The sequence below is a fragment of the Suricata suricatta genome, chromosome 1 (assembly GCF_006229205.1).
Source record: "Suricata suricatta isolate VVHF042 chromosome 1, meerkat_22Aug2017_6uvM2_HiC, whole genome shotgun sequence".
Classification (NCBI taxonomy): Eukaryota; Metazoa; Chordata; class Mammalia; order Carnivora; family Herpestidae; genus Suricata; species Suricata suricatta.
In genome coordinates this window covers 62,648,565-62,666,121 of record NC_043700.1, presented here as the reverse complement: position 1 = coordinate 62,666,121, position 17,557 = coordinate 62,648,565, and the positions used below count along the sequence as shown (strand labels likewise).

Sequence of the window (17,557 nt, the reverse complement as noted above, 5' to 3'; positions counted from 1 at the left end):
AATTCAGTTATAGAAGCACCTGGGTGGCTCAGTTGCTTAAGAGTCCCACTTTGGCTCAGGTCATGATCTAGTGTTTCACAAGTTAGAGCCCCACATAGGGCTCTGTGTGACAGTTCAGAACCTGGAGTCTGCTTCAGATTCTGTGTCTCCCTCTCTCTCTGCCCCTCCCCCACTCATTCTCTGTCTCAAAAATAAATGAAAACATAAAAAAAATTAAAAAAGAATTCAGTTATATAAACAAGTAATGAATATACAATTGAGAAAGAACAAAAATATTTACCTTAACATAACATGTTTAAAAGATCAGAATAACAGTTACTTTTATAGAGGGATCAAAAAATAAAATATTTAGAAATATTTACAATATTTAGAAATAAATTTTACCAAGGAGGTATAAGATTTTTTTAAATGTTTTATTTATTTTTGATACAGAGAGAGATAGAGCATGCGAGGGGAAGGGCAGAGAGAGAAGGAGACACAGAACCGGAAGCAGGCTCCAGGCTCTCAGCTAGCTGTCAGCACAGAGCCTGACGCGGGGGCTCGAACCCATGAACGTGAGATCTGACCTGAGCTGAAGTCGGAGGTGTAACCAACTGAGCCACCCAGGCGCCCCTAAGATTTTTAAACTGAACACTGCAAAATGAGATAAATAATTTAAAGAAAAACACATAAGTGAAAAGTTATGTGTTTATGAACTGAAACAATTAATTAGTAAGATAGTAAGAATTGGTAAGAATTGCCTGTGAAATGAGAAGATAATTCATCTATAAGACAAAAAATTAATCTATAGATACAATGCAGCCCCCATCAAATTTTTAACAGCATTTATTTATTTATGTTTTGCTGAAATGGAATAGCTAATCTTAAGATTTATATGGAACTACAAGGGACCCCAAATGCCCAAAATAATCTTGAAAAAGAAGAACAAAATTGGATGTCTCATACCTCTTATTTTCCAAATTTTTATACATACACACACATAGTATAGTAGTCAAAACAATGTGATACTTGCATAAGGAAAAAAATTAAATCTATGGAATAGAGTCGGGAATGCTAAAATAAAATAAATGTACTAATCTATGATTTATGGATTTTCCACAAAGATCCCCCAATTAGTCTTTTCAATAATTGATGCAGAAACAACTAGTTATCCATATGCAAAAGAATGAACCTGAAATACTACCTCACAACACATATAAAAATTAACTAAAATTAGTCAAAGACCTAAATGCAGGACCTGAAATAATAAAACACTTAGAAGAAAACATAAGGGTAGCTCTTCCTAACTTTGTATTTTACCATGTTTTTTAGCTATGACCCCAAAACACAAACAGCAAAAGAAAATTAATAAATTGGACTCATTGAAATGAAAATTTGGGGTACTTAAAGGACACTAGCAATGCAGTATAAATACCACTCACGGTGTAAAAAAATATTTGCAAATTATATCTGATAACATACTAGTAACCAGAATATGAAATGAACTGTTATAACCCAGAAACAAAAGGCTAACATCCCCTTCTGCATAACAAAGAAAATTGTCAGCAAAATGAAAAGGAAACCTATAGAATGGGAGAAACTATTTGCAAGCCAGATATCTGATAAGTAGTCAATAAATAAATTTACAATGAACTCATATAATTTAAGAGGAAAAAAGCAATTAAAAATGGGCAAAGTACCTAAACAGACATTTCTAATGAAGACATACAATGATCAACAAGTTAATGACATGATACTCAACATTACTACTTATTGGGAAATGCAAATTAAAAACCACAATGAGATACTATTTCATATTTGTTAAGATGTCTATTTTAAAAGGCAAGAGATAACAAATGCTGGTTAGGATATGAAGAAAACAGCCGCCGTACAATGCTGGTGAAAATGTAAACTGGTACAGCCAGTTTACATGGAAACTAGGATGGGTGCTCCATACAAAAATTAAAAATAGAACTACTTTCAAGTCAATAAACTTTCCCTTTCTGTTCAAGTAAGTTTTATCTGACACAGATTCACTTTGAACTGTATCCTCAATATTCTCCCAGTAAAAATAAGATTTGATTTGTGTATCTTCTTTTACCTCAGTCAGTTCTTCTGCTGAAAGGAAATAATTCCATCAGCAATAGTATTTTAAGAGTAAAAATAATAATATATTCATAGACACCATAGAATGTTTGTGTTGTACTTCTTATAGTCAGGCTGATTTAAAGATGAGTCACAGAGAAGTTTGAAGTCTTCCCCAGGACACAGAACTTGATGGAGTACAGAGTTGAGATGAAACTCCAGGAGGCTATGACTCCTTAGCCAATGTTCTTTGCTTTTCATGCTGTCCCTAATCAACCTGGTTGACCTTGGTCTCTAATAGCCACTGAATTTAGCCAATAGGAAAACAAATACACAAAAACCTGAAGGGTAGTAAAAACATGTTCCAAATTTGACTGGTCAGGAATTCCTATGGCATTCAATCAGTCAGTCAGTCAGTCAGTCGATCATAAAAATTGCCTTGCCATCCAGCAATCCCACGTTTGGGTATACACACAAAGGAAACAAAATCACTATCTCTGAGAGAGAGTGGTAGTCTTATGTTCATGGCAGCATTATTCACAATAGCCAGGGTATGGAATCAACCTTACATTCCCATCAGTGGTTGAATGATAAAGAAAATATGTTATATATATGATGAAATATTATTCAGCCTTAGAAAGGACATTCTGTCATTTGTAAGAACATGGATGAACCTGGAGGGCATTATGATAAGTGAAATAAACCAGACAGAGAAAAACAGATACTGCATGATATCACTTACATGTGAATTTTAAAAACAACAACGAATAACAATAAAACCAACAACAACAGCAAGAAAATTATGTTGACTGCAACCTCAGAAAAGACCTAACACCAGTACCATCTGCCTATGCTGTTTTCAAATTCTTTCATTGTCTCATTTCTCTGCTTATAATCTCGTAACTCTATATCTCTCTTTTCCTGTTATTATCTCAAATGGAAATAAATGTTATTTTAAGTCACTAAGTTTTAGAATAATTTATCGTTCGCTAATGTGTGTGTGTGTGTGTGTGTGTGTGTGTGAGTGTGTGGATAGATAGGTACATAGATAGTTAGATAGTAAGTTTCCTGATAAAAGGTATTTTGCCTTATTCATCTCTTATATCTACTTACATAGTTGAGTGACTAAATTACTGTAGAGCATGAAGAAGTTGTCTACAGTGTGTATTACAGACCACCACACATATCCTCTTCACGCTCATACTTTAGCATCAGGCATTTATTTATTTATGAATTTTATTTATTTATTTTGAGAGAGAGACAGAGCACATGAGTGAGGGAGGGGCAGAGAATGAGGAAGAGAGAGAGAAAGAAAGAATCCTAGCAAGCTCTGCACTGCCAGCACAGAGCCCAACATGGGGATCAAACCCAGAACCATGAGATCATGACCTGAGCCAACGTAAAAAGACGGATGCTTAACCAACTGAGTCACCCAAACACTCTTAACATTTGTTATTTAGAATGACCGTGAAAGCATATGAACCCTTAATTTGACTTAGTAATGATGTGACTTGGTAAATAAGGAAAAACCCTATGGTTCTCAGTGAACGAATTTTCTGCAGAAGCTATCTTAGCAGAAGACAATGGACAAAAATGTTCACCTGGGCCATCTTGCTCTTTGGATAACTAATATGCTTTGAACTACATAGTTTCTTTTATATTCACCCAATGGAATGACAGTCGAAGACTCAAGGTCGATAACTAGAGTGGGTGACTCTCTTTAGGGTCTGAACTCTAGCCCAAAGTTAATTTCACCATTGTTCTTTCTAGTGACTGGAGGACCCATTGTATACACAAATTAGAATGACTAACAAATAAATGTCAGCCTTCTAGATTTACTGAACTTATAAAAGTAATTCAAACCAAAAGACTAGTTGAAGCCACAATCAGGGCTCTAGATATGCTTATCATCCTGTTGTTTCCTTTCTTTCGGCTGTGCACTAGAGATCTTAAACTAGAATCAGATCAGCTCTAATATGGAAACAAAGGGAAGGAAGGGGTCCTCAAAAAGACCCAGTAATCCTTTCAATTTGCAGCTGGGTCTTCACTTTGTGAATTGACTTTAATAGTTTGGGAGCAGAAAAATAATAAACTTCCAAAATTCTAAACACCAGATTTTTGCTGCATCCTTTCCCCCTCTCCTAAATATAATTCAAAACAAATGCAATACACACATCTGCAATGATGATGGAGTAAAACCAAGCTCTCATTTTTTAAAACCTTGATGACTATGTAAATGGTTTATTTTGAAATATCAGATATATTTTCAAAAATAGTCTTCAGAATATTTCTGTACATGCTTTTTGGTGACCTAAAGCACATATTTTGGCTTTGGGTATATAGAAAAGCCAGGATAGTTTCTGTATCATTTTATTACATTGGAGGTTCAAGTAAATACTTTTTAAAGAGATACAGTAGTATACTTCCAGCAAAGCCACAATACCATAAGATCTGGAGTAAAGAGACTTCTTTAATATACTCAGACCCAATCTCTAATGCCTTAACAACTCAAGAGATAGAAGATGAACTTTTTATGGGGAGAGAGAGGGATGCAGAACTTGAGAGACTATTGAATGCTGAGAATGAACTGAGGGTTGGGGGGGAGCGGGGAGGGGGGAAAAGAGGTGGTGGTGATGGTGGAGGGCACTTGAGGGGAAGAGCACTGGGTGTTGTATGGAAAACAATTTGACAATAAAATATTATGGGGAAAAAAAAAAGAAGATGAACTTTTTAAAAAGACTTACATAGAGTGCCAAAATGGAAAACTACTCTTTCAGTAAACATTTAATAAAATAAAGTGTATCTTGCCACACAACTTATAGCCAAAGTAAGGACCAAGGCTTCTTGAAATATTATTTGGAAGAGCAAAAAATTGAGACAACCTACATATATTGAAAATTGGTTTGAAAGGAAGTACATCAGTCAACCTAGTGATAACAATAGATTCTAGGGGCACTTGGGTGGCTCAGTAAGTTGAGCCCTTGACTTCAGCTCAGGTCATGATCTCATAGTTCATGAGTTCGAGTCCCACATCGGGCTTGCTGCTGTCAGCCTGTTAGCACAGAGCCTGCTTCAGATCTTCTGTCCCCTTCTATCTCTGCCTCTTTCCAAGCTTATGCTCTCTTTCTCAGAAAAAAAGAAAAAAGAAAATAAACAAACAAACAACAAAACCCCCAAATAATAGATTCTACATCATTTATTCATTTATATTAAAAATTGTAGATATTATGTGGTCACCTACACTGTCACTGTTACTCCTCAAAGGACAACTTTTCAAATAAGATGTCTAACTTCCCCCTGCATTCCTAGTTGTTTCTACCTTATTGATACATTTGCACATGAACTAAATGGAAAATAGTGAATAATAATTTTTGTCATATTGAACTTGTATAACCAAATATATAATATTGTATATTGTAAAAATAATAATACTCATATAACATGCTTCTTCTTTTGTATATGGGTAAGAAGTGATGGTCTGAAAAATATCTCTTCACTTACACGGAATTGAAGAATAAGTGCTTGGCATAACAAGTATTTAACCTCTGTGACAAGCTACACACTTAAAAGTAGGTTATTTTTCCCGGGATACATATTATGAAATATAAATGACGATTGATGGCAGCCTGAATTAAAAAGTCAATAACCCTCCAGAGAGCATTTCAAGCCATTTGTTACAGTCATTTTTAGTTAGGAAGTTCGCTCTATGACTTATCTTTCCCTTCTATTGATATTGCATAAATAAAGAATCTGAGGAAGACAACCAAAGGATTTTTACATTGAATTTGGAATCTGATTTGTGTGTGCTATTATGAAAATCTGTAATTTTTTAATGTTTATTTATTTTGGGGAGAGAGACAGACAGACAGAATGTGAGCAGGGGAAGGGCAAGAGAGAGAGGGAGACACAGAATCTAAAATAGGCTGCAGGCTCTGATCTGTCAGCACAGAGCCTGACACAGGACTCAAACTCATGAACAGTGAGTTCATGACCTGAGCTGAAGTTGGATGCTTAACCAACTGAGCCACTCAGTCACCTCTATCATGAAAAATTTTAAATAAGACTCCCAACATTTTAAGCAAAAGGTAATACGTAAAAGTTAATGTCTATACACTGAAAATTTCCTAATGATATTCAATGTCTCACTAAAATAACTCAAGAAGCAATTTAAAGTGGTTGAATTTGTATGGTATAACATGTCTAATAAAGTGAAGTGATATCTATATTAAATAGTATAATATTATGTGCTTACATGCACTGAATATGTTAAGTAATTGAGATTACATATTGTTCAGATTCAGTCTATAAAATATAACCAAATCTCTTCTGTCCCTTAAAATGGAAGAGATCTAAAAGATGCAAAAATATGAATTTTATTCATTAATAAAACTTAAGAAATATAAAATAGGAGTTTTTTTAATATAACAGAATTTATTTTTTTAACATATGCAATTATTTTCCATCATTTATAATACAGTAGTTACAATGACTCTCCAACCAGAAAAGAAAAGTTAAAAAAAAGTAAGAGTTTTGAGATAACAATTTACAAATATTCATTGAGCAACTTCTGAATGTAGCAAATTGGGTTAGATGACCTACTCTCTCCACCTCTTGCATACTCTGTTTTATACATTAATGTGTTGAGTGAGTGTTGGATTCAGGTTTTGAAATTAGCCAAGTGAACACTGGGAAAAATGCGTTCTTGTCCTAAACTGTCTTATTGGGTACTGATTATAAAATAAAAATATCTCCTGGATTTAACTACTTGGAATTTAAATATGAAGCCTGAATTAGGTGTTTAGCAGTTATATATAAGGTATATTTGGGGTCCTTGAAAAATTGTATTTTAAAATATAAAGGTCAAATAAATATCAGTGCATTTTAGTAATTTGGAGAGGTATTAATGATTCACCCTAAATGGATATAACTTCTCAAGGAAACCCACTACTTCTTTTTATAAGGCAGTTAAAATAAATACACCATGGAACTATATTGAACTAAGATAATAAAATTATATTTAATTTACCTGACGGTTCTTATAGCATAAAGTAAGAATAATTGGATACTCATATGGAGGACTGAGAATAGGTACTTAAGGCTGATATTTTTTTAACTAAGTATAGAAAATAAAGCAGAAATGAGGCTCTGACACAAAATATTAAATTTTGACTCAAAAAAGTTGCTAAGCTAAAGAAAATACTCTATAATTAGTATAACTATATTTTGTTAGTTCTTTCTTCCTGGAAAATTTGGGGTCCTAATGAATCATTTCAAAACCATAAAGAATTGAATAATAATAAGTATAAAGTTTAGTAAAGGTTGAAGGATATATTTCTTAAAGGTCTATATAACTTCATTGTATTAAAATGAATCAGCCCTATTCTCAATATTGGGAGTGTCTTATAGGCTCTAATAATCTTTTTTGAGTATTAGAAAAGATCTAATAAAAATAGATATTTATTAATACTAAGCTCTGCTTTTCTTCCCCCTTTAAGTTTCATTCTGTGATCTTTCTTTAGAAATTGCTGCACCATTATCAGAAAGTATAAAAACAGCATACCCTGAATACTTGGAAAGCCTGCTTTTGGAGTCAGGAAACAGAGATCACTGACCCAATACAGTGACTGCAATCTAACTGCAAACAAAAATGAATTTAAGGTGAATCATCAGCTCACTGGTATGCAAACAACTAAACATTAAATATTTTTTTCTTTTTCTTGATGCCATTATCTTGCACTCTTTTGAAGAATTCTATCACTGCTCTTCCACAAATTATTCACACAGCTGCGACTGTTACAGAAGGTTCTAAGAAAGCTTGAGGGTAAGAATATAAATGTCTCTGAAGTAGTGCTGACTCACAGCGGCATCTGGATTGTTCTGTCTGTATTATGACTTCCTTTGTCATTAAAGCAACTTTCCTATGAAAAATTACAGACAGAGTTTAATAAATATTTTAAATGCTACTGAGCTTGTCCAATGCCTTTTGTCTCTGACATTATTAAAGCCATCAATTTCTCTTTAACTTTGTCCCAAAGCAGTCTTTTTATATTCATGACTTTCACACTGCCTCTTGTCGATATTACAAAACTCTCTGATCACGTTATTGCAGACTTCATAAAAATGTAGAGGATACAACAAATGTTGGAGGCAAAATATAAACTAACAGCAACATACTTATGGTCATAACATTTGCAGTTTTTCAATTGGGTCTTCATATTTATCCTCCAGTATTGTAACAAATCACAACTTTTTAAGCTATTTTGAAAGGCACAACATCTATCCTACTTTAACAAACTTAGATCTACTAGCAGTAATCCTTAAAGTTAGTGGCCCTTTTTAGCCTCAATGTTGATAAATTTCAAAAGCCCTCATTTACAGAAATGCTCTCTGAAACAAAAGAAAACATAACAAAAGCATGGAAGGCAATAATATAAAATGTCATTTTTCTAAATTTATGAAAAAAGAACTAGTTAAGATATAGTGTAAAATCTGGTACATGGTAAATACTTGTTTTTTCTCCTCTAGACTGTATTTACTTTCATTTAATATGTATTTAATTTAAACAAAATTTAGGAGATCTCAAATTAATTATTTGGGCAGGAAGTGTGCAGTATACACATTATAAAAACCACTCCACATGCACACCTGAAAATTTGAATGTATCTCTAACACTTATTCTATGTTCTAAGGGATAAAATATCCTATTTCTCTAAGTCTCAGTTTCCCCACTTGTAAGTTTGAAACCCTTCCTAGGATTAAATTGGTTTAAAAAAACAAAGTATGACAAGTTGAAATATTAGGTGCCTTAACTCACACACTTTGCTTTCTAGAAATCATATTTTTGCCATTACTTGCAGAATGACTAAGACTTAATAGGAGAAATGACAAATGTACGTAATTTCACTAGTCAATATCAATTGATTAGTAGAAATGGACATTTTGGAGACCTAAATTGGAAGTGGCCTAAACTCATGTATGGGTTCAATTGGATATAAAAGTTACAATTGATCAGCAAAATCTGCCAGGACTAGAGAAAGGGAAATGGAAGCCAAGACACATTTTGCAAACTTGTTTAATGTTCAAGATACAACACTAGATATAAACCCTATCAATACACTATATAAAGAGATTTATTCAAAGCTGTCTGTAAAATATTGTAAACAGATAAAGTGAATCTTTTAAGCTCTTCCTCAATCACATTTGTACCCTATTGGTCACATAACTAGTAAGTGTAGGCATAACCTGTAAAAAGGCTATCTATATCCAAAAGACATAGAAAGTATATGTTATTCAATATAATATTAAGATGTGTGTCCAAAAAGACAACTTTCCTTAAAGCTATCATTCTACCTATACTTATTATCCACCATTTGTATAAGAAATTGTAAGAACTAAGAAAATATGCAGGGCCATAAAATATGAAACACTTTGCATCAGACATCATCACTCAGTTTACAGAATTTAGATCACACCCTGGAGTTGAATGATTTTGGAAAACTTACTCTAACTCTTCCAGTGCATGTTTCTTCATTTGAACAAAATAATTATGAGGAAACAATGTGATGGCTCTTGAAAACATAAAATGTCTTGCAGATGGAGAGGAATACATTTATTGTAATATTGTTGATTCAAATGTTGGTGAAAATCTTCAATAGAGCAGATGATGAAAATTATAAATATAAAATAATTTTGCTCAATGATTTTCTTATTGCAAACTACTTTATGTAAAAGGCATTATGTATATAAACCTATAGATTTAGAGGGTAAAATTCATCTACAGTTATGTGAACTTAGCTAGTCCATAATTCCACGTCATAGATATATACTTTTTATCATTGATTGAACTCCAGTTTTAGCAATGTGAAGTAATTTCTTAAGGAACTATTTAATTCACCTAGAGCAATTTTTATGCATGGTAACACACTGAGGATTATAAATATAGTTTCCTAATTTAAAAATGAGCTTTTTGATAGGAATTGTAAATTCAATCTACCTGTAATTAGAGATAGTCGTGTAATACTGTCATAATATTAATTTACTAAAAATGTGCAGATTGTTCATTTGAAAAAAGGATTCATGAATAAACCAGCAGTAAGCTTTGTTTTCTTAATTTTTTTTAAACCTTTTATTCATTTTTGAGAGAGAGAGAGATGAGCAAGGGAGGGTCAGGGAGAGGGAGACACAGAATCTGAAGATGGGCTCCAGGCTCTGAACTGTCAGCACAGGGCTCGAGGAGGGCTCGAACCCACAAACTGTGAGATCATGACCTGAGCTGAAGTTGGACGCTTAACAGACAGAGCCACTCAGGTGCCCTAAACTTTGTTTTAAGCAAACATTATTTTATCTATATTTTAACCAACAGTTATCAAAATAAATCTTTAAGTTTTAAAACTATAACCAAAACTGTAGCCTCAAAAATTGTCATACTAAACATAATTCTTATTAAACAAAGACAAATATATGACTATTATTAAAACTATTATTTACATTTTTCATTGATAAATTGACAAAGACCTTTTTTCAGGATTTATAATTTTTTTATCTACAATAAAACCTTTCATGGCATATGTAGAAATTTGCTCTCAACAGAGATCTGTGCTATTTTACACTTAATACATTTGATAATTTTCAGAATATCCTTTAACTTAATGAACAGTTACATGGATTTTTTTTCCCTCAGGTCAAAACCTAATGATTTTATCTTATTCAGGCATGATCAGAATCTGTCCTTGCTTATCTAAGTCTATTAACCACATGAAACCAGACCAATCAGAGCTTGAGGTCGAATTTTAGCTTGTACAGCCACCTGTGGGCAGAAACTTCATAAGCTATTGAGTCTTTTTGTTTATCATGAAGTTACATTTAGTAATAATTACTTCAAAGGATTTTTGAAAAAATAAAGAGATATCATGTATGTAGAAAAACCACTTAAAATACTGAAAAATAGAAATTGCTCCTTTGTGTTGGCTCTAATTTTTTTCCTCTTTAACGTCCTCTGTTATTGATTTCTTAATACACTGCATATTTATTATTAAAAACACATAATATAGAAGAGGAATATTAAATGTTAATTGCCTTTCTCATGACAGATGATTGAAATAACCAGTTTTAACCTTTCAGTGTACTTTAAATTTTTTGTCTATCTTCATACAGCCTATATGCACACATTTGTTACTCAAATAGGAACTTATTCTGCATACATTACTTCAGATTTTTTAAAATTTTAGATACTCTAGAGATATATTTTAGGACAATATGTGTAAATTAGTTTATTGCTTTTAATAGATTAATAATTTTTACCATAAGGATGAAAATAATTTATTCATTAATTTTAATGATGGCTCAAGACTCACAGTTTCACATTATTACCTACACAATTGTGCATAAAAATCATTCTTCTACCATGGGTGGTTCAGTTGGTTAAGTGGCTGACTCTTGGTTTCGGCTCAGGTCATGATCTGATGGTTTAGTGAGTTCAATCCCCATTTTGGGCTCTGTGCTGGCAGCAGGGAACCTGCTTGGGATTCTCTCACTCTCCTCTCTCTCTGCTCCTGCCCATTTGTATTGTCTCTGTCTTTCTCAAAATAAATAAATAAACTTAAAAAAAATCATTCTTGTACCTACATACTACTGTTGTTTTCAATTTTTCATATTATCTGAATCAAAGATTGCTACATTAAAAAGTACATTTATTTAAAACTGAATGTCAGATGACTATGCTAACATGTAAAAATCTCTTCTCCCAAAACTATCCAATATATGGGGAGGGCCACTTTTCACAAATTCACCTGAAATAGATGTTATTATTGTTTTCATTTGGCAAATGGTTCCTCATTTTAAATACATTGAATTTCATTGATTGCTACTTGAATAAGTTTTCCTATACTTATTAGCCATTTTGGTTCCTTCTATAAATGGCCTGTTCAAGCTTTTACTCAGTTTTTCTTGTAAAAATATAGGAATACATATTCAACTAAAGAAATCTACAATAATCTTTTATCCTTTATTTGTGCTGTAAATGTTTTATCTAGTCAAGAGTAAAGCAATATATTCTCAATAATTGGATATCCTTTCTTCATCACACTGTATATTATAATTTTTAATCACTCCATATATTTCCATTGTATATTTTCTGTGTTTATATAGGTATATATGCATCATATATACCTATACATATTTTCACATTTAAAATAATCTTACAAATTTACTGACTGCATCTCCTTCTGGTATTTTATCCACCTCATGAATCTTACCTTCTTTGGTTAATGTAGATTTAAATTAGGTTTCAATATCCCTTACAACAAATTAATTCACACTAATGTTCATCCAATCAGTTTTCTCCCACATTTATTCTTTTATTAGAAGATGTATAAAGAAGCATAACAAAAAGGAGATGTAGGGAAGAAGAGAAGAAGAAAGAAAAGAAACAGAAAAAAAAGAAAGAAAAATGGATTTTTGGAATTCTGGTTGTAATTGAATTAAATGTACAATTAAAGAAGCTGTGCAAATATATTAATAAAAGATCTCTCCCAATCTAGGAACATGATATATTGCTACATTTATTAACATTAGGTTTGAAGTCTTTTAGTTAGAATCTGAATTTTTTTTACTAATTTTTTTAACATGTTTCTTTTTAGCTGTTTGTGAAAAATTCATATATATATATATATATATTTGTAAGTAGTTAAATGCCAATGAGCACTAATATTCTTTTAGTAAAAAAGCTTTTAGATTTTGATCTCTTGGGTTTCAGAGGTAAGCCATCATATCATCAGAAAATATATACAAAAATTGTCTATCTTGTAATATTTGTATTTTTAAACTTGAAAACAATTTGAAGAATGAATGATGGAAAATAGATGATTGTCATGGTTTGTTTTGATGTTAAAGGGAACATAATTATATTAGTTAGCATTTTAAAAGTAAGCATTGTAAGGTATGGGTTGATTTTTTTGGCATCTAATTTAGTATATTATGTTATATTCATTTGATTTTTTTAATGTTTTTTGTTTATTTTTGAGAGACAGAGAGAGACAGTGTGAGCAGGGGAGGGTCAGAGAAAGAGAGAGACACAGAATTCAAAGCAGGCTCCAGGCTCTGAGCTAGCTGTCAGCATAGAGCCCATTGTGGGGCCTGAACCCACAAACTATGAGATCATGACTTGAGCCGAAGCCAGATGCTTAACTGACTGAGCCACCCAAGTGCCCCATCATTTGATCAGTTACGATTTCAGCTACTTTCCAGCATTTTATATGTAGATATGGATATATATGAAAATGAATATATATGTATGTACCTATATATTACTCAGTGAGTATGTTTGAGATCTACATGTTACAGATAGAAGGATGACTGGACGGCTAGACCATTAATGCTGTCATCTATCTGTCTACCTACAATATAATCACAACATATACATCTCAAATACACTCATTGAATCATTACAATCTTCATTACTTTTGCTTAGATTTTATTCATTTAATCTAATTCTTTTTTACATAAATTTATTTATTTTTGAGAGACAAAAAGAGAGAGAGAGAGAGAGAGAGCACAAGCAGGGGAGGGAGAAAAAGAGTGGGGGAGAATCCCAAGCAAGCTCCACAAGCTTAGGACAGAGTTCGATGCTGGGGCTTGATCCCATGAACATTAGATCATGACCTGAGCTGCAATCAAGAGTCAGAGGCTTAACCAACTGAGGCACCAAGCACCTCAAATTCCTTTTTAACAACATTTTAAAATTTTATCATTATACCTTTAACAAAGAATCCTTCGATTTTTATATTTTGCTTGTTGCAATTTTACTCTATATATTGGGCACACAAAAAGTTTTAATTCTTATGTGTTTTTACTATGGGAACATATTTTTCTTTATTCTAGTCAATGGATTTTGCATAAATAAAACTTTAGAAAATATAGGTATGTTAATTTATTTTCTACACATGTATTGACTAATTTATTATAAATATATTTTTAATATTTCTTTTAAGGTGTGTCTTGCAACTATCACATAGCTGAATTTTTTTTACCCATTCGATTTGATACATAAGTTCAAACCACATATATCAATTGTGATACATATGATAATTTTTAATTTTTTTCCATTTTATTTTTAAAGCTATATTATACACATTGCTGTTTCCTCCTTTTATTTTCTTTTTAAAAATTTTTTAAATGTTTATTTAATTTTGAGACAAAGAGAGAGAAAGAGAGAGAGATAAAATACCAGCAAAGGGGGGTCAGAGAGAGAGGGAGACACAGAATCTGAAACAGGCTTCAGGCTTTGAGCTGTCAGTACAGAGCTGGACGCAGCGCTTGAACAAACGGAACTCGAGATCATGACCTGAGCTAAATTCAGTGCTTAACTGACTGAACCACCCTTTTCTGACTTTTTCTTACCTACAGTTAACTGATAAAGTCCTTCTTATTCTTTCTTCTTCAGTTCTATTGCAAAATTCCTTCTTTATTCTATGAAAATCTTATTTGTCAGTTAAATCTAAGAATTAAATAGCAGCTACTCCTAACTCAGGATGTGAGACCTCCTCTAAGACACAGTTTGGGAATTCTATTGTTTCCTTGCTTCTGTTTACTCCTCACATCCACTTTTCAACATAGAAAAAGTAAAACAGGACCAGCAAAAATTCTAACTCAATCAATGATGGAGACAGGAATCCTTTTGTTTTTCTGTATTAATTTAGGGATTAGAATTTAGAGATCTATGAGTCGTCTGAGAAAGAGATATTTGGCTGTAGCAGAGATGGTCCAATTTGTAATTACACAGACTTATGTCAACCCTCCCATTGCCTGCTGCTTATAATGTTCATATCCATAGTTGGAGGCTTCTATTTTCTCTTTTGTTAATGTTAATATAAGCAGATATGCAAAAGAAGAATATCTAAAGAACTATCAAAACTCAACAGTTAAAAAAACCAAGTAATTCAATTAGAAAATGGTTAAAGGACATTAGAGGACATTTTATTAGAGGTAATATACAGATGGTGAGTAATCACATGAAAAGATGTTTGGCTTCATTAACCAATGCAAATTAATATGGCAACAAGATTTCACTACACATATCAGAATGACTGAAATAGAAACAGCAATAATGCCAATTGTTGGCCAGGATGCAAAGAAACCGAATTACCCATACATTGCTAGTGATAATGTAAAATGGTATAAGCACCTGTCAGTTTCAAGAAAAAAAATGTAAACATATAACTACCATATGACTGAGTGATTAAATTCATGAGTATGTACCCTTGAGAAATAAAAATTTGTGTTCATATAAATAATTCTACATGAATACTTTTTTTAATGTTTATTTCTGAGAGAGAGAGAGAGAGAGAGAGAGAGAGAGCGAGCAAATGAGCACAAGGGGGAGGGGCAGACAGAGGAAGGAACAGAGGATCAAAAGAGGCTCTGCACTGACGGCAGAGAACCTAATGTGGGTTCATAGGCATGAACCATGAGATCATGATCTGAGCTGAAATCGGTTGCTTAACCAACTGAGCCACCTAGACACCCTACAAGAATACCTTTTGCAGTGTTATATATAATAGAAAACAATTGGTATCAGCCTAAGTGTGCTTTAACAGGTAAATGAGTAAGCAAATTCTAATATATCCATACCATGGAATACTATTTAAAAAAAAAAAAGTGAACGATTGATACACACAACAACATAGATGAATCTCCATATAATTGTGCTCAATGGGGAAATAAAACCAATCCCAAAAGGATATACTATACCTTATTATTCCATTTATAAAACATTGTCAAAACAAGCAATTGGGAAAAGGAAAACACATTAGTGATTGCCAGGGGTTAATGAGAGGGTAAGGGCAGGAGAGAAGTGGGTGTGGCTATAAAAGGGCAACACTAGGGATCCTTGTGGTGATAGAGCATTGCTGTATCTTTTTTTAAGTCTATTTATTTTGAGAGACAGAAAGGAGTGCACACATGTGAGGAGGGCGGGGAAGAGAGAGAGAGAGAGAGAGAGAGAGAGAGAGAGAGAGAGAGAGAGAAGAGAAAGAAAGGAGAATCCCAAGCAGGTTCTGTGCTGTTAAAGCAAAGCCAGGCATAGAGCTTGAACCCATAGAACATGAGCAGAAATCAAGACTGAGATACCTAACCAACTGAGCCACTCAGGCAGCACAGAGCTGTATTGTATCTTGACTGTATCAATTTCAGGATCCTGGTACTTACAATGTAAGTTTTGCAAGATGTTTGTTACCAATGGGAGAAAATGAGTAAAGGGATCAAAGGGTGTTTTCCCATCATTTCTCTAAAACTGCTTAAGAATCTAGTTATCTCAAAACAAAAACTTTAATGGAAATGCTATGACCTGTCTTTAATAAACCATGAAGAAAAGTCCACACTGAGTATCTCAAAGAACATTAGTCATCCCATTGCTGCCATTGTAATGCCATTCGATCTTTCTCAGGCAATCCATTGTTCCTTGTTTCTCCATACTCTGCATCCTCACAGTCTTGGTTCCCTACTACTGCACTTGACATGTCTCATTGCAGATATGCAGGGAACCAAATCTCTGTGTGTGCTCGTGTTTCCATACTCCTAGAGGTTACTCTGCCACCAACAACTAATGGTGTTCTCTCCCAAGCTAATGTCAAGTTCTACGGAAAACTGGATTCTTAGAAGTTTATTTGCAAATAATGTTGGGACCATATATCTAGCCAAATTGAAAAAAAATGAGAGTTATCTGTGACTTGTTCCTCTAATTCATTAGTAACCATCTCAATCAATCCACTATATAATTATTTACCACAACATATTGACTCCTAGTTTTCTCTCAATTTTATCCCTTTTTCCTACTGTAAGTGGACTCAGGAACCTCAATATTTCTAGCCTTTGTTAACGTAAAATCTACTAACTGGTTTTCATTCTTACTTTCATTCACAAATCCATTCTCCACACCACAGCCAAAATTATGTTTAATTGAAAGTAAGATGTTGCATCTAACCTATTCAAAATCCTTTATTACATCTCCTCATTTTTTTTTCAGAATAATATCCAAACTACATGACATAAAATGTCCTTCATTATCTGGTCTGCACTTGCCAGCATCTATAGTCTCTTGGTTTGTTCACTTTAGCCACTTTGACTGGCATGAGGTGGTATCTCAGTGTGGTTTTGATTTGTGTTTCTCTGATGATGAGTGATGTTGCACATCGTTTCATGTGCCTGTAGGCCATCAGGATGTCCTCTTTGGAGAAGTGTCTGTTCATGTCTTCTGCCCATTTCTTCACCGGGTTATTTGTTTTTTGGGTGTGGAGTTTGGTGAGTTCCTTGTAGATTTTAGATACTAGCCCTTTATCTGATATGTCATTTGCAACTATCTTTTCCCATTCTGTTGGTTGCCTATTAGTTTTCTTGATTGTTTCCTTTGCAGTGCAGAAGCTTTTTATCTTGATGAGGTCCCAAGAGTTCAGTTTTGCTTTCATTTCCCTTGCCTTTGGGGATGTGTCGAGTAGGGAAT

The 17,557-nt window shown here is 33.2% G+C and overlaps 1 protein-coding gene across 1 annotated transcript in view; it reads right to left on the bottom strand.

Annotated features, from left to right (window-relative positions):
- FSTL5 (follistatin like 5) overlaps positions 1-17,557 on the bottom strand; it is a 711,768-nt gene that overhangs the window by 135,224 nt on the left and 558,987 nt on the right. The window lies entirely within an intron of this gene.